General features: G+C 30.4%; 1 protein-coding gene across 11 annotated transcripts in view; it reads right to left on the minus strand.

Moving 5' to 3' along the window:
• LOC145246120 (phosphatidylinositol 4-phosphate 5-kinase type-1 alpha-like) overlaps positions 1 to 22,227 on the minus strand; it is a 397,047-nt gene that overhangs the window by 62,471 nt on the left and 312,349 nt on the right. The gene's annotated exons all lie outside the window — the stretch shown is intronic.

Here is a 22,227-nt window from a genome sequence, read left to right on the forward strand (position 1 = left end):
CCAAGATATTAGCAACTTACTAGTATATCCAAGATATTAGCAACTTACTAGTATATCCAAGATATTAGCAACTTACTAGTATATCCAAGATATTAGCAACTTACTAGTATATCCAAGATATTAGCAACTTACTAGTATATCCAAGATATTAGCAACTTACTAGTATATCCAAGATATTAGCAACTTACTAGTATATCCAAGATATTAGCAACTTACTAGTATATCCAAGATATTAGCAACTTACTAGTATATCCAAGATATTAGCAACTTACTAGTATATCCAAGATATTAGCAACTTACTAGTATATCCAAGATATTAGCAACTTACTAGTATATCCAAGATATTAGCAACTTACTAGTATATCCAAGATATTAGCAACTTACTAGTATATCCAAGATATTAGCAACTTACTAGTATATCCAAGATATTAGCAACTTACTAGTATATCCAAGATATTAGCAACTTACTAGTATATCCAAGATATTAGCAACTTACTAGTATATCCAAGATATTAGCAACTTACTAGTATATCCAAGATATTAGCAACTTACTAGTATATCCAAGATATTAGCAACTTACTAGTATATCCAAGATATTAGCAACTTACTAGTATATCCAAGATATTAGCAACTTACTAGTATATCCAAGATATTAGCAACTTACTAGTATATCCAAGATATTAGCAACTTACTAGTATATCCAAGATATTAGCAACTTACTAGTATATCCAAGATATTAGCAACTTACTAGTATATCCAAGATATTAGCAACTTACTAGTATATCCAAGATATTAGCAACTTACTAGTATATCCAAGATATTAGCAACTTACTAGTATATCCAAGATATTAGCAACTTACTAGTATATCCAAGATATTAGCAACTTACTAGTATATCCAAGATATTAGCAACTTACTAGTATATCCAAGATATTAGCAACTTACTAGTATATCCAAGATATTAGCAACTTACTAGTATATCCAAGATATTAGCAACTTACTAGTATATCCAAGATATTAGCAACTTACTAGTATATCCAAGATATTAGCAACTTACTAGTATATCCAAGATATTAGCAACTTACTAGTATATCCAAGATATTAGCAACTTACTAGTATATCCAAGATATTAGCAACTTACTAGTATATCCAAGATATTAGCAACTTACTAGTATATCCAAGATATTAGCAACTTACTAGTATATCCAAGATATTAGCAACTTACTAGTATATCCAAGATATTAGCAACTTACTAGTATATCCAAGATATTAGCAACTTACTAGTATATCCAAGATATTAGCAACTTACTAGTATATCCAAGATATTAGCAACTTACTAGTATATCCAAGATATTAGCAACTTACTAGTATATCCAAGATATTAGCAACTTACTAGTATATCCAAGATATTAGCAACTTACTAGTATATCCAAGATATTAGCAACTTACTAGTATATCCAAGATATTAGCAACTTACTAGTATATCCAAGATATTAGCAACTTACTAGTATATCCAAGATATTAGCAACTTACTAGTATATCCAAGATATTAGCAACTTACTAGTATATCCAAGATATTAGCAACTTACTAGTATATCCAAGATATTAGCAACTTACTAGTATATCCAAGATATTAGCAACTTACTAGTATATCCAAGATATTAGCAACTTACTAGTATATCCAAGATATTAGCAACTTACTAGTATATCCAAGATATTAGCAACTTACTAGTATATCCAAGATATTAGCAACTTACTAGTATATCCAAGATATTAGCAACTTACTAGTATATCCAAGATATTAGCAACTTACTAGTATATCCAAGATATTAGCAACTTACTAGTATATCCAAGATATTAGCAACTTACTAGTATATCCAAGATATTAGCAACTTACTAGTATATCCAAGATATTAGCAACTTACTAGTATATCCAAGATATTAGCAACTTACTAGTATATCCAAGATATTAGCAACTTACTAGTATATCCAAGATATTAGCAACTTACTAGTATATCCAAGATATTAGCAACTTACTAGTATATCCAAGATATTAGCAACTTACTAGTATATCCAAGATATTAGCAACTTACTAGTATATCCAAGATATTAGCAACTTACTAGTATATCCAAGATATTAGCAACTTACTAGTATATCCAAGATATCAGCAACTTACTAGTATATCCAAGATATCAGCAACTTACTAGTATATCCAAGATATCAGCAACTTACTAGTATATCCAAGATATCAGCAACTTACTAGTATATCCAAGATATCAGCAACTTACTAGTATATCCAAGATATCAGCAACTTACTAGTATATCCAAGATATCAGCAACTTACTAGTATATCCAAGATATCAGCAACTTACTAGTATATCAAAGATATTAGCAACTTACTAGTATATCCAAGATATCAGCAACTTACTAGTATATCCAAGATATCAGCAACTTACTAGTATATCCAAGATATTAGCAACTTACTAGTATATCCAAGATATTAGCAACTTACTAGTATATCCAAGATATTAGCAACTTACTAGTATATCCAAGATATTAGCAACTTACTAGGATATCCAAGATATTAGCAACTTACTAGGATATCCAAGATATTAGCAACTTACTAGGATATCCAAGATATTAGCAACTTACTAGGATATCCAAGATATTAGCAACTTACTAGGATATCCAAGATATTAGCAACTTACTAGGATATCCAAGATATTAGCAACTTACTAGGATATCCAAGATATTAGCAACTTACTAGTATATCCAAGATATTAGCAACTTACTAGGATATCCAAGATATTAGCAACTTACTAGGATATCCAAGATATTAGCAACTTACTAGGATATCCAAGATATTAGCAACTTACTAGGATATCAAAGATATTAGCAACTTACTAGGATATCCAAGCCAAGAATTTGCTGGTTTTGGCATTAGATCAGAAGCAGTCTTATAACGGATACTTATATATAAAAAAAAAATAAAAATTTCTATATAAACAAGCCAAGCATGTGGGGTCCCCCTCCATGACATGATTGGAAAATTTACATTCACCATGACTTATGTTTGTACAAAATCCAAGGCGTAGTTATTGAGAAAAGTGTGAACAAACGAATGGAAGTGAATTACTACGCCCAATTCCTCTTATTTGACCAATATACGCAACGTTTGGAATATAGCGTCTCCGTTCTGTGACGAGTACATACACCACAAAGATTTTTCTGTGCTTTTGATTTTTTTTCAAAATTAAATCGAATTCTAAATAAAAACAAAATATTCTTTGCAAGATTCTATCGTTCACTTAATAGTATATTTAGTTTTAGTCCAAAAATATAAAATGTGAAAATAAAAAAAAAATAAAAACTTCTGAAATAACACCTTTTTTTTTTTCTTTACATTTAAATTGTCCCTTTTCTAAACGATTGTGAATTTGAATAAGTTTTGAATTAAGAAACCAAATAATTTTTTTTTTTAAACAAATAAACTGAACTCTCATTCTAATTCTGTTTTTTTACATTTTCTTTTCTATTTCTGTATTATTTGTGCATCAAAGAAATTAGTAATATATATATACATATTACAAAAAATCTTTCTATAAATACATATTTTTAAATTGAAATAATATATCTTATATATAAAAGGCTATATATCTGTTTGTCTCCGTATTTTTAAACTATCTCTTTCGAAACTAAAAGGGGCTTCAAATGATTGGATTTTTTACGGACCATTCTTTTATGGGTCTTTAGCCAGTTAAAATAGTTTTTAAGGGGTCAGAAAATGGGTCGAAACTGAAAAAAATCGTTTAAACATTTTGTACATTCATCTTAGTTTATTTTTTTTATTTTTAATCAGTTCATATGCATGTTACATTGGTACAGTGGTAACGTCACCAGCTGTGAATGCTACAGTTTTGTTTTCAGTTTCGATTCTAGCTGATGGCGCCCAAATACTTTTTTTACTTTTGAAATCATAAATCTATAATAATATATATGACATCTGGAAAAATTAAAATATCATATTTAAGCGTATTTTACGGCCGGGCAAAGCCCAGCCCACCCCACCCCCGCTAGTATATATATATATATATATATATATATATATATATATATAACAAATAAATGACAAAAGTCTATATTCCAAATTTCAAGATGTTGACCATCTTACCATTTATTCCTTTAAGTAAATTTAAAGATGGTGCAACACATTGAAAAATAATTACAACTTCTCTTCCAACTTTTGAATTTTGTAATCATGTCCATATTCCTTTACTTTCTTTAAAATTTGATGAGTTCCTTTTCTTCTGATGAGTTAAGGGTGAAATAAATTCAGTAATTGACATAATTACATGAATGATTCTGTGCTACGAAACAAGTGCTGTCAAGAATTGAACATTTCAACTTAAAGGAATAAACGGTAAGAAGGTCAACATCTTGAAATTTGGAGTATAGACCTTTTGTCATTTATTTGTTATATGCTCTGTAATTACATCGAGCTTCATAATTTTAAAAAAAGGAAGCACAAGATAAGTGGACTATCCACTTATCTTGTGCTTCCTTTTTTAAAATTAAATATGTTTTTAACTCTTTTTCAAGATGTCTTTTAACATGTTTTATTAATCATTTGTTCATATTATAAGCTCTTTTTCCTTTTCGGTTTTATTGAGCTTTTACATCTGGCTGAGTTTATTTTACTTGTAAATATTAACTCTTTAATATTTATAATATATTTTAAGTTTACCATTTTGATTACCTTGGTAAACTTAATGTAATTTTTATATATATATATATATATATATATATATATATATATATTAAATTGTAATTCAATGAATTTCAAAAAACTCTCATTGAAATGAAATGAAGTGGTTGAGTTTCATATCAAAGAATTTTTATTATTGTAAGCAAGACAAAGAATGCTTTAGAAAATTAATCTCCTTAACCTATAGGGTTTCAGAGGAGAGAAAATATTAGCAAATAGTTATAAAGGTATGCACCCTATTTGCTAAAGTCAGTGAGACATGGAAAGTCGAAGTCAAAATGATAAATTTATCAGAAGTCCTGTAGCACATCAAGCAATTCTTGTTTAGATGGGATAACTTATAGAATATTACTGCCAGTAATATTTTGTAAACCTACAATCTCACGTTTCCATAATAACTGATTGTTAATAATAACTATTCTGAAGTATATATATATATATATTTATTTCAATGTAAAATGTATTTCATTTTATTAGACCCATTTCAAAATAATTAAGGATGGGTACTTTTTGAGAAATAAAACCTAAAAGACGGTCAACTAGTGTTAATGCAATGTTCACGACTTTCACTTGTTTGAACACTCTAGACTGTCTACTATCCACACTCAAATTTGGTGTTTTATAAGTTGTTAATTACCTTCATTCCTGTGGCAATTGTTTAATGGCTCGGAGGTAAAGGTGGAGTCAAAGATGGCTTTGTGGCTCGATTCGAATCTCCTAACCAGTAAACTTTACTGACAGCGATTTTTTTTTTTTTTGCTTGGGACAACCACATTCTTTTCCATTTCAAGAATGCCTTTGTACTGCAAATTATGCGCCTGCCAATCGTCTTTACTTTTTTGACAGAATTGAACCAAAATTCGAATTGTGGAAGGTGAAATTTGGGAGATATTTAAGGATATAGAAACTACACAAAATTATTCAGTTACCACCCAAGAACCATAATGGCCCAGAAAAGAACGTGACTGCTTTTGCAGAATTGATACAAATTTTCAACAATTAAAGCCCGTCTCTGATAATGTGGATGATGGATGCACATTCGTTTATGAAAACAGTAGGCTACAGCTGTTCAGCTTTACGGCATATCAACTATTGTATGCAGAAACTCTATATGTATCATTTAGATTATTCAAACCATTGTTTTTATCTTGAGTGTCATTCTTACAGCATTTAGGTTGAGGTAACCTCCGACTTTCTTCAGGTATATATTGTTACATTTGGGCATCTTTTTTTACGAAGGAATCTGGACATAATTTTTGATGGAACCTTTTATCCCTCTGTCTGTTTTACAAGTATTCTAATGGCAGATGCTCTGACGAACTACAAGCCCTTGTACCCCCTCGACATAAAACATCCCTGTCAAGCAGCAAAATCCCACCCCTCCACAGTAGAGATCCCCAGATGCCAGAAAGCCTTTTATTCTAATAGTTTCTTCCCCAGAACTGCTAAACTTTGGAATTCCCTTCCAGGTTCCTGCTTCTCCGATTGTACTGATATACAGAAGTTCAAGTGTAATGTAAACAGATATCTTGCTGCTCAACTCCCTACATATTATCCCTGCAATGTCCCAGATAGTAGTCCCCTACATCAAAGTGGCACAGTGCCTTGTTTGGAGTGTAAATGCAATGCAAAAAAAATTTAATCCATGGGGTTAGCATACTCTCATGAAAAGTGTGATGGTAAGAGTCATACAATTTGGAACTCTACTTCCTGACGAGGTTACACATCGCAGACAGATTTAGCACCAAGTATTATTACGACTGCAACTTGACTAACCTGATGTAATCAAGATTCTCGTCTAGTTTTCAAATTTTAACTTGGCAAAACAGTACAGAACACAAATTTTCCTCTCTTTCCAAATTATTTAATAGTTTATCTTTGTTAGTTTTTGTGGGGAATGCCGACGAGGATGCCCAGGCAATTTTTTGTTAGGCCAGAATGCCCCTAGTTTAGAGGTGCTGGCTTTAAATCCCCATCTTCTAACCTTGCGTAACACACACAGACAATAGACCTTTATATATAGAGAAAAGTGTTACATCTCTGGATATGAAACCAATTATATTTTTTAATACATTTTAGTTTGTTGGATTTGTTTAGCTTTCTTCTACTGCAAGAAATTAGACACCAAGGTTGGAAAGTGAGATTGCGAAGTCAGTGCCCTTGAGGAGGAGCACTCTGACCTTCAAAAAGTACCTGGGTAATTGCATGGGTATTCCTAGATAATGGTGCATCATGCGATAAGCAATAAACAAATTCCTCCTCAAAGAGAGTAGGCAAAGCCTACGAGGGTGAACCTCCTAGAATTGCACAGAACTCTCACCGCAAAATCAACAGGACCAGATCATTACTGGAATTACCGGAATGATCTAATCTCTGCTGACTTTAGGTAACCAGGATAAAAATCCCAGGCCAAATTTTTTAGTGCTAGTTTTGTATTACAAAGCATCGGAAGTGTACAAACCATCCTCATAGTTTATCTTACGCAAGTGGACATGAAAGCATTCTATAAAGATCTTTTTTTTTCTTTCTACAAGAGTTACTACTTATCAAGGCCTGAAGGCCACTCGAGGATAACGAGTTTTTAATGGACACCGGGGCAACAGCGTATTAATAGTTAATGGTGGAAATAGGGTACAAATAGACTATTTAGAGGGAAGGCTCAACAAGAACTTGTTTACATTGGACTTGAAGACAACCATATTGCAGCCAAAGCAGGCCAGCGGAAAAAGAGTTCTACAGGTGGACAGTTCTAGGAGCAAAGCTTTGTTAATGAAGTTTGAGTTTAAATTTAGGCACAGATAGAAAGTGGGGGAAACTGCTGATAGTTGTTGCAGCTAGACAAGTATTTTTTGTGAAAGTTTGACGTAGATTGAAGCACAAACTTTCAACATCTTTCCAAAGCTACTCTATTAGACAGTATTTATGGCTTAACTAGCCAATCATATTCTTATGCACAAATTAGCAAACAGCAGCCGAGGTAATGGTGGCTCAGTGGTTAAATATGCAGGATGAAACCCTGAGTGTGCCAAGTTCAACCCCAGTTCGTTCCGCAGAAACACTTTCACTTCGGAATGTTGGCAACCTTCACAATATCTTTCTAGAAATAATCCATGATGGGGAAACAAATGCCAACAAAAGTCGTCATCATCATCATCATCATCATGAATAATGCTCAACAAACAAATAGCAGATTAATGAATCTTGACTTTCAAGGTTAAAGGTTAAATGCAAAAAACTAACCAGCACCCCCGCCCAAAAAAATAATTTCTAATAAGTATAAAAATTAAAAAAAAAAATTATATACTTATTAAGATGATTGAATGAATAAACATTTCGATATTTATTTAGCAATAAACTTAATAAAAAGTCTAAGCAAGACAACGAAATAAACAGGATAAACACTGAATTCAGTGTAAAACTTATCGAAGAATAAGTCTTATTAATTTCTTTTATTTATTTAACGTCACTATTCCCTTATTCAGGGGTCAGACATTGCATCTTGCAGTAGCTCAGATAATATCACCTGTGTGAACTACGTCTACATGTGAAACACAGTAATCTCTCAATTAGACTGGTTGACCATTGATCAATGATTGATTCTTTCGCTCCGCATCTTTTGTGTCCTGTCATTAATTGGTTCTGCCAAGGTGCACCACTGTCATGCTGCCCCCCCTCTCATGACATCACTAGTATAAACTTTGAAGCTTACTGACCAACTGAAAAGGCAGTTCTCCAGAACAGTGGTGGGGTCTGACTTTGTTTACAGTGCTACAACTTGGACACTCATTAAAAGATTGGAAACAAAACTAGACAGCACGTACACCTGTATGCTACGAACAATGTTAAATATATTTTGACAAGATCATCTCATGAAGCAGCAACTTTATGGCAACCTACCTGCCATATCTACTACCATCAGGGAGCAATGTCTATGATTTGCTGGTCATTGCCAAAGGAGTGAGCAAGACCTGGTGAGAAATATATTGCTGTGGACTATGGCATAGACACATGAGCATAGGACGACCTAGATCCACGTACATCCAGCAAATTGCACATGGCGCCAACTGTGATCGTGATGGTCTGATGGAAGACAGGAAAATCTGGAGAAAGAGAGAGTCATATTGGTCTGGGCAAACAGTTTGTCCAGATAGACAGATAGATAGAAAGAAAGGGGTCAAACATTCTCTAATATAACATCAGCTCACTCATGGTTCAACGGGCCATCTATTTCTGGATTCTGTCCTGTGCGATCTTGTCCAATCACATGCTAAGACATTAATACCTCTACAATGATTTATATAAAAGAGGATGAACAGATGCCAGAGAGCCTTCTATTCTAATAGTTTCTTCCCTCAAATTGCTAGACTTTGGAATTCCCTCCTTGCATCCTGCTTTCCCGACTGTATTAACATACAGAAGTTTAAGTAGAATGTAAACAAACATCTCATTGCTCAACTCCCTACTTAGAATGTTCCAGTAGAGATGGTCCAAATTCACTTACGTTTCAGTAGCAATTGGCCTTGTTTAAGAATAAAAAAAGTAAATTAAAAAATAGTTTTCAAAATGTACGCGTCAACTAGGGACTGACTGGTTGATAAAGTATTATTTTTTATTAAGTATTTATAAAAATAAAATGATTTTAAATCGTTCAAAAGGTCATGATCACATCCAACATACAAAAAGACATCACGAAGTGTTATAAAATTTTTCAAAGTGTTTCTTGGCAATAGAGAATGCATAGTTCTTAGACCAGTTTACTCGACTTTTTTTTTTTTTTAAACAGTGGTCACCACTTATCAAGGCCCGGAAGCCACTCAGGGATAAGGGTTATTGCAAGTACATTACGTTAGTGTGGAGATTTGATGAAGTGTTTACTTAAGGGGGTGGTTCATTAGGAATTTGTTAACGTTGGACTTGAACACATCCAAGTTGTAGTCAGGAGGGAAGCAGGCAGACGGAACAGAGTTCCACAGGCGTGCAGTTCTGCAATAAACGGATTCTTCAGATGCGAGTTGTGTTATTGGAAAACCCTAAAATTGGGGTTTATACGAGAGTAATCAGTTTTCAACAAGAATGAAGGAATCAAGCAGCCAAGTCACATAGGAGTACCGTCAACAAGAGATTTCTTGTATTGTTCGGATTCTTCAGACTCCTGTTTTCCTCTTCAGTGTTATTTTCACAACATTTCAGTTGATGTAACCTCCAACCTTCTCCAGGTGCATCTTGTCAAACTCAGGAATCTTTCTGTTGAACTCAGGAATCCACAACGATCCATGGCATAGTGGATAAAGTACTTTGTAAAATTCAGTTGCAAAGTTACTCTTCTAGAGGTCGACAGTTCAATCCTCAGTGCAGTCGACATGCAATATACAATTGCGAATTACTCAAGACTTCTACCCAGTCATAGCTGACTGAATAAGACAATGCTACCCTCGTGGATTAAATAAAGGCTTCTATTCGAAATTCTGTGCAGATTCCGATTTCGACAGACAGATTCCAGAGTTTAATAAAATACACCTAAAAAAAGTCAGAGGTTACACTGACAGAAACGGTGTGAAAATAACACTCACAAGATGAGAACAATAGTCTCAAAAATTAAAAAAATACAAATAAATAATCCTCATTTCAAAAATTCAAAAACAGATTTCTCGTACTACCAATCACGACCTTTTTGGAGGGTGTGAATAGTTTTTTATTCTGGCTAAGGTGACGTGTATTTCAGCATCAGTGTACGTATTGTTCCCTCCCCGATAGATCTGAAGCAGAAACTATGTATTGGTCGATAGATCTTCAGCATACTTGGCATGAATATATTGTAGAATTAATAAATTTATTCCTCTTTGATGGTTATTGATAAATTCAAGAATCAATGCCATCAAAACATACTTTTTTCAATTGGACTTGATATTCCAGATTGGCAAATGAATTCAGTAAAATGGCAGACACATTTTTCTGTAATACATGAGGCGGTCACTTTATTCACATTAGGGAGACTAGTCAAAAGTAGCTCCCTACAGAAATTTACAACAGAAAAAGAACTAAGAGCAAATAATTCTTTGCCATATAAAACAACAGGTTCTTTCGTTATTGCAGTGAAATTAAAAAATTTAAATATTGAATTTCAAGTGAAACAATTGGATGTCATGTCACAATAATGAAAATATCCAAAAATTAAAAAACAAGGTAAAAAAATAAAAATAAAAAAATTAATGAAAATAGTTTTCAAAGACAATTAGCAAAAATTGAGTTTTGCAAAAAACAGAAGCAAAAGGGAGGTAAATATTGTCTGAAAACTGAAAATATTTGGCAAATTTAGCAAAACTTATTTTTTCGCTAATTGTCTCCAGGAAACTGTTTTCAGGTTATAGTCAGCTAATGTACTTCCTAACTTCCAGCATAGTGCAACCGGAAACGGTGACAAGGCAAATCAATTCCTTCACTTATATTGTTCTTCAGTATTTCTATTGTGAAGCGATTCATTGAAAGAAAATGACATTATTGAAATATAAACAGAATTAAACAGATAAAAATAACAATCTTTTTTGATAACAATCTGTAAAAATTCGTGTGTTGGCGGAGAATTAAAACCAACAATTTTGGGATTATTATGTATTGGATACGTTTTTTTATGATGTTTGAAATTTTGTTATTTTGATTTCAATAATTTTATTTTTATACTTTCATAAACATATTCAAATGAAATTTATTTAATATAAAAACTTTAATTTTTTATATTTTGTTATTAAAAGTGCAAATCTATATATTAAAATGATAGCATGTGTGTTATTTTCTATGTCACGCTTACATCCGGGTTGTTTAATTGTTAGGTACTTCCATTTCTTGTCATGAACAATTTTACCAAGAATTCTTCATAAGTTTTGGTTATAGCTGATGGCACTATTTTTTTTTATAAATAATTTAATCAAGAATTCTTCATAAGTTTTGGTGTTGATTATGATTGAAGGAACTCAAATTATATATATATCTTTTTTTTTTCGATAAGTTTTTATTTCGGTTTCGATTCAAGCTAATGCACCCAAGTCATATGGATAGATTTTTTTAATTTTTGAAATCGCAATTTTATCTATATATATAAAAGCGAAAATGTGTGTGTGTTTGTATGTCTCGCAAAAATCTTTTGACACGAGTCACAGATTTTAACGAGATTGGTATAATTTAAAAGCTCGATCCTTCACCCGACAAATATCAAAAAATTGGCCAAAAACATTATTTCCTTAACCCTAAAATCACCAGTTTTCTACAGGGAGGGGTCAGCAAAAACCGTCCTCTCATGACAAGTTCGCTTCTACGCATGCGCAAATGGCATCGGAACATGATTTAGTTTAAATATTAAAAAAAATGACCTAATTTTGTCAACGCCGTCTTAGCTCATTAGAGCGCGGCCTCTCAAATCGTGGTGTGAGATGTCTTTTTTTTTTTTTGATTAATAATGATTTTTTTTTTTATTAATATTGAAACAGGCTTATTTAAGCCATTTTTTACGTTCTGTTTTTTTTGGGGGGGAGGGGTCATTTTTCAGATTTTTTAAAGAAGTTTTAACGTTCGTTTTTCTGTTTTCTTTTTCCATCACATTCGCGTTTTCTTTTTTTGTTTTTCCCATTTTTACATTTAACATCGTTCGTTTGCCTTACGTTAGTTTTTTTGGGGGTGTTTTTATTTTTTAAAGTTTTAACATTTTTTTTTTATATAAAATATTTAATAATTTAATATTTAAAAATATTTACTCCGCTTATTCTTATGTTTTGATTACCCCCCCCCCCGACCGAGCACACACCCGGGCAACACCGGGTACTCCCTGCTACTAATATATAAAAATCGATAGAACATTAACTCTATAATAATATATATGAAATCTGCAAGAATTAAAATATATTGAAGCGTACTTTACGACCAGGTTTTGCTGGGTGTTCCTGCTAGCCTAGATAAAAAGCGCTATGCCAGAAGTAGGGAAGCATGTTAACTGACTATAACCTGTTTTCATTAATTAATTTTGTAGGTTATCATTTTTCATAATTAAAAAAAATATTTGCATTACTGCAACATGACAATTAGATACCATTGGTTTCACTTGAAATTCAAGATTTCAAGTTTCAAATTTTGATACAACAAAGAAGAACAGAAAGGGTTGTCTGACCCCTTTACAAACATCCAACAGGGGAGATAACTCTTAGCAGTCTGACATTGATAAGGTTAACTATCACTAACTAACAAGCTTCATCTTTTGGCTAAAATCAAGAGGTAGTATCTGTTCTGACATTGTGTTATATCTTTATTGTCAGTGAGTGAAGGAGAGATCTCTCTAGACAGACATTTTTAAAAAAATTTTTTGTCCCAAGAGCTGAATTTTCCCCCAATCAAAAACTAATCCTGTGACTAAATCTGCCCTTGTGGGGAGGCCAGTAAACATGATTTGTAAAGAGTTGTTCGTAACTGTCTTTGAACATACATGGATTTAACCCCATTAATACGTGTTACCCCATCAATATGTGTTACCCCATTAATATATGTTTAAAACTTACAGAACCGTGTATATGGTGATATAAAGTGGTGCTTTTAAAACCTTAGACATTTTATAAAAACTTTGAAAAAAAAAATGTAGTTAAAATTTAGAAAAATCGGTTTAGTTAGAATCACACTTATTAAAAAAAAAAATAAATAAAAATACGTACAAAAATGATGTACATACTCATCATGGAACAAAGATGTCATATTCCAAAAATTACGTAAACTGATCAAGTAGATTTTTTTTATTTTTAAAAACAAAATCAAATTATATAAGGAAGCAAAGAGAGGGCCAGGAGTGGCCATATTGTTTTAGAATGTGTTAAAATACAAAGGCCGACAACTCCATTCGACTACCGAGATTTACGAACTGTGCTATTTTATTAGTCCTTTATCGTTAATCACTAAAAATCGTAAAATTTGATTTTCTTAATTAAAAACAAAAACTAATGGATCCATTTATATGATTTTTGGAATATGACATCATTCCATGATGAGTATGGACATCAAACGATTTTTCTGTATTTTTTAAATCTTTTTTAAAAAGCATGATTCTAAATATGCACAGAAAAAAAAAATCAATCTCCATAAGCACGACAATGAGAGAGAAAAAAAAAAAGTGACCAAGTGCTGAAAAAACTGGCTTTAACAGCAGCAACAAACTAAAAAGGCAAAAAAAGAACCTGGAACCAGAAAGGATAGATTTCTGGTTTTGACGCTTTTAAAAATATTAGACATTAAAAAAAAAGCAAAAAGAATAAAATGGTATTGGTAGATTTTCTGGTACTTATGCAGATAAAAAAATTAAAAAAATCGCATTCCAAATACAAACTCTTTGATATGTTTACAAATAATTATTCTCACCAAAAGTTAGGAAAAAATTATTGAGTAGAAGTTTAATTAAAATCAACATGGTTGTATATAATTCAAAGAAATACAGAAAAAAAAATCTAGAGTACGTATGTATCAGAAAACAAAAATGCCATACTCCAAAAATCACATAAAAAGAGAACTACCTGATCAATTTATCGGGAAAATCAAATTTTATGAGGAAACAACAATGGCGTGTTTCACTCCATCACAAATTTATCACTGGTTGCCTCCCCTTAACAACCTCTCCAGAAATATAGATCAAAATCAGCTACGATTTACTATTAACCACTAAAAATCAATGAAAAAATATTTTCTATATATATATATATATATATATATATATATATATATATATATATATATATATATATTAAGTAATGTGATTTATAATTTAAAAATTTTAAAATTTTAAAAATTTAAAAATCAAAATTTAATTAAATTAAAAATCAGTTTCATAAGAAGGAACAACAACAAAGTCAATTATCTGTACGATCGTTTCGGAAATCCGTGCTTTTTATTTGTGGTATACATGAAGTCACGTAGAACAATTATATATAGTTCTTTTGTTAAGCACGGTCTCCTCATCAGCAAATTTAGGAGGATTTCTATTGAATTGAAAAGACACCAAAAATAAACCTTTTGTCTTTTCAATTCAATAGAAATCCTCCTAAATTTGCTGATGAGGAGACCGTGCTTAACAAAAAAACTATATATAATTGTTTTACGTGACTTCATGTATACCACAAATAAAAAGCACGGATTTCCGAAACGATCGTACAGATAATTGACTTTGTTGTTGTTCCTTCTTATGAAACTGATTTTTAATTTAATTAAATTTTGATTTTTAAATTTTTAAAATTTTTAAATTTTTAAATTATAAATCACATTACTTAATATTGAATTAGCTCTAGGACATTTAACTATCGAGCTTATTATATATCTAAGTTACAACGAGCATTTCCTGTATTTTAATTAAATTAGTAATTTCACTATTACATTAAAATACACTTAGCTCTTTAGACTATTATTCTAATCTCCTTTAAATTATATATATATATATATATATATATATATATATATATATATAAAACAAACTAATTGACTAATTTATGCCTATTTTGGATCATGACATTTTTGCTCTGTGACAGGCATTTACATAAAAAATTTCAGTTTTTTTTTTTTTTTTTTTTTAATTAGGTTAGATTTTGAACAAAAACCAAAAAAATCAATTTTATGTCATTTTGCATGAGTTGTCCATTTTAAGCGAAACGTTAAGATATGACGGAATGAATTATCTCCCTCGTTTTCAGATAACTCTTCCAAAACTATTTAATATGTTAAAACCCCAATTTATAATAAAATTGATTTTTACTGTTAATTAAATTTATAATTTTTTTCCTAATTTATAGTGAAAGACATTTTTTTTTCTGATATACAAGGATATCAAAGAGCTTTTCTTTTAAAAAAAAAAAAAAAAAAAAAAAAACATGGAATACAATTTACATCTGTCTTTATCTGCACAACAATTTTTCTTTAAGATTTGTAGAGTAAAAATTTTAAATCAAATAAAGGAAGCACAGGTTACGACGACAGGCTGAAACAGATTATTGTTGTTGACTTGTGGCATATAGATTCTGTTAAGCTTCACAACGTTGAATATTTAAAAATGAATAAAGCTAATTCAAAAAAAAAAAAAAAAAAAAAAGAAAGAAAAGAAAGAAAAGAAAAGAAAAAAAAGAAAAAAAAAGAAAAAAGGAAAGAAAAAAGAAAAAAGAAAAGAAAAAAAAGAAAAAAGAAAAAAAAGAAAAAAGGAAAGAAAAAAAAGAAAAAAGGAAAGAAAAAAAAGGAAAGAAAAAGGAAAGAAAAAAAGGAAAAGAAAAAAAGGAAAAGAAAAAGGAAAAGAAAAAAAGGAAAAGAAAAAAAGGAAAAGAAAAAAAGGAAAAGAAAAAAGGAAAAGAAAAAAAGGAAAAGAAAAAAAGGAAAAGAAAAAAAGGAAGAGAAAAAAGGAAAAGAAAAAAGGAAAAGAAAAAAGGAAAAGAAAAAAAGGAAAGAAAAAAAGAAAAGAGAAAAGAAAAAAAGAAAAAAAAAAAGATGGCCAGTAAAATAGAAAAGCTAAGAGAATTGGCAACAAAGAGCTTATGTAACACTGAAGAAAAGAGAATAACTGAAAAAAAAAAAATGACTGTAAAAGTAAAAATACATTTAGAAATATGAATTGAAATGATCACAGTGAAAAACAAAACAAAACTAGGTTGTACACAAGTGCTTAAAAAAAAAAAAAAGGAGAAAACTCTGGATGACTCAGTATTCAACACATTTTGTATAATAAATATTTTGTAAACATTGGCAAAAAGAGTAATATTAACAAATATACAACAGATAATTTTTAATAAATGCAAAAATAATTTTTTTTTAAATATTTCTATTAACCTGAAACTCTTTTTTCTTTATTTCAGAATTTGTGTCAAAAACATTTTAAAAAATTGTTAGACCAAATGCTTTTTTTTTTATTTTGAGCTAAAGAAAAATCTTAAAACAATTTCACCAAGTTAAAAATTTACAGATCGGTCAAAAAATAAAAATTTTAATATGTTCAGTGACAATTATTAATTCTATTTTTTTTATTTAAAATTTTTCAGTTGCTAAAGCTATGACATAGAAACTAATTAAAAAAATTAAGAAATTGACGGCAGCCATCTTGGATCCATTTTTTTTAAGCTGTCAAAGCTACAAAATAAATTCTGAAATAACACCTACAAAAAGTTTCAGAACAGAAAAATATTCAATAGAATTTTTTCTTTTTTTTTTTGCAGTTAATAAAAGCTCTGTTAAATATTTTTGTTCCCTCTTTGTCAGCATTGTTAACTATAGTATACCTTTACCAAAATTTTTAATACTTCATACAGATTTTTCTTTATCATTACCGATACATGATCGTAGAACTATAGTACAGAATAAAAAAGTTTTTTTTTTTTATTGTAAAATAAAACTGCGATTCAACACACTGAAATAATCAAGTTAAGAAAAAATGATACACAATAAAAAAATTTTTAAAAATCACTTAATAGAGATTATACTCACAGCCAAATGTCTTCAAACGGCGAGGTTGAATCGTTTTGTCAGCTGAATTTGTAGCCGTCAAAACAGTGCTGGTTCTTGTGCAGTTTGCACATCTACAACTAATTTCTACAGACACTACTATAAACTACTGCCAAAGATGCACAATAATTAAAGACAAACACACACACACACACATATAAAATCCTATAAAATAGTACTTTACTTCAAGTGTTTGTGCATAAGCACAATTATTTCAATCACAAAATAAAGGCATTCTTTACGGAAAATATGGAGTTTAGATAAATAACATTTTAAATAAATATTTTATATAATGTTTGTGAAATTTTGTTTACTTCTATTAGGATAGGATTATGTTTTAGTTCTTAAATATAATTTCTACTTCTTAATAAAACTTTGAGACCAACTATGTTTAAGCGCGGAGGCTGGTAATTAACCAGTCAATATTAACACAACTTCAACGACTAAATGGATGGTTTTTTTTCGGTTCCCCCCTCTCTCCACACAGCATGCCTACTGCATTAATTTTTTTTTTTCTACATGCTGTTATTTGTTTTTTTATTTTTTTTTTTACAGCTGGGGGTTGATCAATACTCTCTCCACCCGTTCTTGACATTCCGATAGCGGTTCTTACGATAAGGAGTTGGAGGTATTTATTCCTAAAGTCATTTGTAACATGAGGTTAGAGGCTGGGCAGCAACAACAACTTTAACCTGTTTCGAGGGGTGGGGGCACACTTCCGCCGAGCAACATTGGTTAGCGGGTACTGCTAGTTTTAAATTAGTGATGGTACGATTCCAATATTTTTCCCCAATTCCGATACAATTACCGATTCCGTTGCTTTATAAATCTCTAAATATTTAACTATAGAGTTGTTATTTTACCCGATTACTATAAAAAAAAAAAAAAACTCCAAAAATAACACATGTTAGATATGCAGATGTTTTTCTAAACGTAAACTTACATTCGTGGATGATGGTCTATCAATTTTAGCTTTACTTGTATTTTTAAATCAATAAATATTTATTATTTCATCACTATTTCCAACAATGGAAGACTTTGTGTTAAACAAAACCAAAAAAAAAAAAAAAAAAGAAGATAAAAGAATCGTTTTTGCATCGGAAAATAGGCACCAACTTTTTCGATTCCGATACCCCTAAATTTGTTGATTTTTCCGATTCCTGATTACGATAAATCGTCCCAACACTATTTTAAATAAATATTTTATACAATGTTTGTGAAGATTTCAGATGACGATTCTTTGAATTTATTGGACTACTGTTCTCATCTTGGTTTTTTTTTTTTTTTTTTTTTTTTACATAGGCATCACCACTTATCAAGGCCAAGAGGCCACTCGAGGATAAGGGTTAGAGAGTGTACAGTAAAAATTGGACAATATAGTAAGTGTTAGTAATGGAAATTTGGTAAATTTGTTAACTTATATGGAACGGCTCATCAAAAACTTGTTTATGTTAGACTTGAAGACAACCATATTGTAGTCAGCTGGAAAGCAGGAAAACGTGTTTCATCAGAGGTAACATCTTATCTTCTTCCCGACTTCGACAAGAAAGAGGTCTGAGGTTATATTAGCTGAAACGTTATTAAAACAAACCAAGCATGCAGGAACCCCCCCCCTCCCTAACCCTCCACGAGTGAAAAATTAATATTCGTGCAACATTATAAAATCCAAGGCGTGGTTATTGAAAAAAGTGTGAACAAATAAACGTCAAATGGGAATGAATTACCAGATCCAATCCCTCCTTTGTCGGGGACCAATAACGCTCAAGATGAGAACAGTAGTCCGAAAAATCAAAATAATACAAATATTTTAAATCCAAACTCACCGGATTTTTCTGTAAAAATTCCATATTCTCCATAAAAGACATAGGTATTTTGCGATTTAAAATAATTGCACTTGAGCACAAACACTACAAGGAAGGTACTATTTCGTAGGATTAAATACATTTGCAAATGTAATAATCTTTAAAAGTTCTGTAATCCAGACAAGTTTATATTCACATAAAAATCCATCGAATCCTTACTACATTTATAGAAAAGTGCTCAATAAAAATTAAAGCTGCTTATTTAGTATAATTTTTTTTATTTATGCAAATATTGTCTACACATTTGAATATATATTTCAGTCAATGCTAAAAATAGTGATTGATAGCAATTTATAGATATTACAAGATAAATATCACAAGTTTGAATTATATTGATTTGTCTGGGGTTTTTTTTAAGACTAGCAGTTCAGCCCCGGCTTTGTTCAGGCCCTATGTCCTGTTCATAACTTGCCCTATGTGTGAATACACTTTATGTAACATTTCAAATGTTTAGACCAAAATTTGTCTGAGTAATTTTGTAGAGACCGCAGAGGTAAATTTTTGAAAACTTTGACTCCAATTTTAACCCCATAACATTTTTTATTTTTTAAAAATTTCAATTGTTTATCCCCAAAATTGGTGGAAGAGTTTGGTAGAGTTTTTAAAGGTCAAATCATTGAACTTTGACCCCTTGACAGCCAAATTTCTGACTGAAAACTGATTAAAAACATTTTCCCAAATCTCAAGTCTCTAGACCGAAAATTGACTGAGTTATTTGGTAGGTAAGTGTACACAGACACACAGACATTTTCACTTTTATAGATATAGACTGTTTTCAAAATGGTGGATTAGACAGTCACTCTCCAGTTACTCATTAAATTTGATATTCTTATTTAAAAATAAAACTATCCATTTAGATAATTTTTGGTATATGTTCATTCTTGTCATGGGTACATACATCAGACACTTTTTTTTTTTTTTTGCTTTGTAATATAAAGCCTGGAAAGGGATGGAAATAATGCAGTGCCCCAACGACACCGGAAGGTTAAGGGATACGTTCAATATAGGGAGAATTCTGGACAAGAACTAATAAATTTTTATTTATACAAACATTTGCAGAACTAAAAGATTTAATTGGTCTTAGTAATTAAGCAATATTGAAATGTTTGTGTTTTATTCCCTGAAGGAACTTGCCAGGCAAAAAGACTGCAAAACAATGAGAAAAAAACTGATTTAATGTTTGAAGTAGTGGCAGCAGTCGAAAAAGGATAACCTGGAAGCATATATTTCGGTGTTGAGATATTCAATATTAGACATTCAAAAATATACGACAAAATTTATGACAAATTTATTCAATTTAATAAAACAAATGTTTGCCATAAGTATTTTTTTTTTTATATACTACTGCTCTGGTTATGGATTGAGTACTGTTGAAGTAAATACTGAAAAAAAAAAACTATATACAAAATATAATGTTATAAATGTGTGTGTATATATATATATAAATGTATATATATATATATATATATATATATATGGAGAGAAAGAGAGAGAGAGAGAAATAAAAAGGAACAGAGTTGTGTTCAACGTTTCGTCTTTATTTCGAAACTTTCTCTGGATGAAATAAAGAGAAAACGTTGAACACAACTCGGTTTGTTCCTTTTTATTTCTCTATTTTGTTGGAATACTATTTCCATCATATATATATATATATATATATATATATATATATATATATATATAAATGCTCGATTACAGAAATGTCAACCATGTGTGCTTAATATGTGAATCAATTTACATGGCTTGAATTCTTATTGATATATGTACATTACCATTGGTTAATTGATTTTAATATATTAAACCTTTGGAAAAATCTATAATATATATATTTAATAAAATTGGTAATTAGTAAAAACCTGAAGAGAGTGCTCAATACTATTGCAGAGCAAATATGTGTTTTATTTTTTTATTACCGTTTTATTTGTTTAGTTACATATGTTTCGGATGCCAGACCATGTTTACGATCCAGCAGCCTCGTCAGACCTTACAGATTTCAGTAATAAAAAAATAAAACATATATATATATATATATATATATATATACATACATACATACATACACACACGGTTTGTGGATATGTCATTTTCACGATAAAACCTATTCCAGAGCTCTGATTGGAGAGTTTGTGTCTCTGGGCTCCTTTACTTCTTTAAGTTTTGCTGTGCTGTTTGTACTGTTTCGGACCACTTCCACCATCTTGCTGATACTCAAGTCCTCTGGGATTCATATTCGCCGAGGTCCTTTTTTCTTGAAGACTTGGAATGGTTATATGTACACATAATTAGCTTCTGATTGAGCTGATGGTACTCTGTTCTTTACTTATCCTTGAGTGAATTAATATATATATATATATATATATAAAATGTTTTATTTATATTTATATATATATATATATATATATAAAATGTTTTATTTATATTTATATATATATATATATATATATAAAATATGTTTTATTTATACAAACATAGCAAGACTACACAAACAGTGAAAATGTTTTAAAACATTTTCCTGGATGTTTAGCCATGATATGCTTGTATAAATAAACAATTATTATTATAAATAAATAGTTCTATTTATCTATTTATTACTGAGCACTATTATATAAATACTGATTCTCTGAATTTTTTACCGTGGATATAAACTTAACTTGGATTACCAATGTGTGTATTATATATATATATATATATATATATATATATAAAATACACAAACACACAGACATGCTCACTTGTCAGCAGAACAGCACGAGTTAATGCAGAAACCATTACGAAATATGAAGAATTGAAGTCATAAAAAGGGAATCTTAATAAAATCCTGCAGAAAACAATAAGTTTAATCTAAAAGTAAAAATACATCATTCAATAATGAAAAAAAAAGATTATGACTCTTGTGTGCATATCTGCATATCTGTGAAAAAATACAAAAATAAAAAATGGTTTGATAATGTTATCTCTTATGATTATATATATATATATATATATATATATCACACATACATACGAGTAGTATTTCAAAAGTAGAGCCTCCTATTTTTTTAACTAAAAAAGTTGAAGAGCTACATAGACTAGAGTTGTACCATTAGAACGAGCAACGTTTTGTGC

The sequence above is a fragment of the Euprymna scolopes genome, chromosome 23 (genome assembly GCF_053919585.1).
Source record: "Euprymna scolopes isolate OS-2025 chromosome 23, ASM5391958v1, whole genome shotgun sequence".
In the NCBI taxonomy this organism is placed as follows: Eukaryota; Metazoa; Mollusca; class Cephalopoda; order Sepiida; family Sepiolidae; genus Euprymna; species Euprymna scolopes.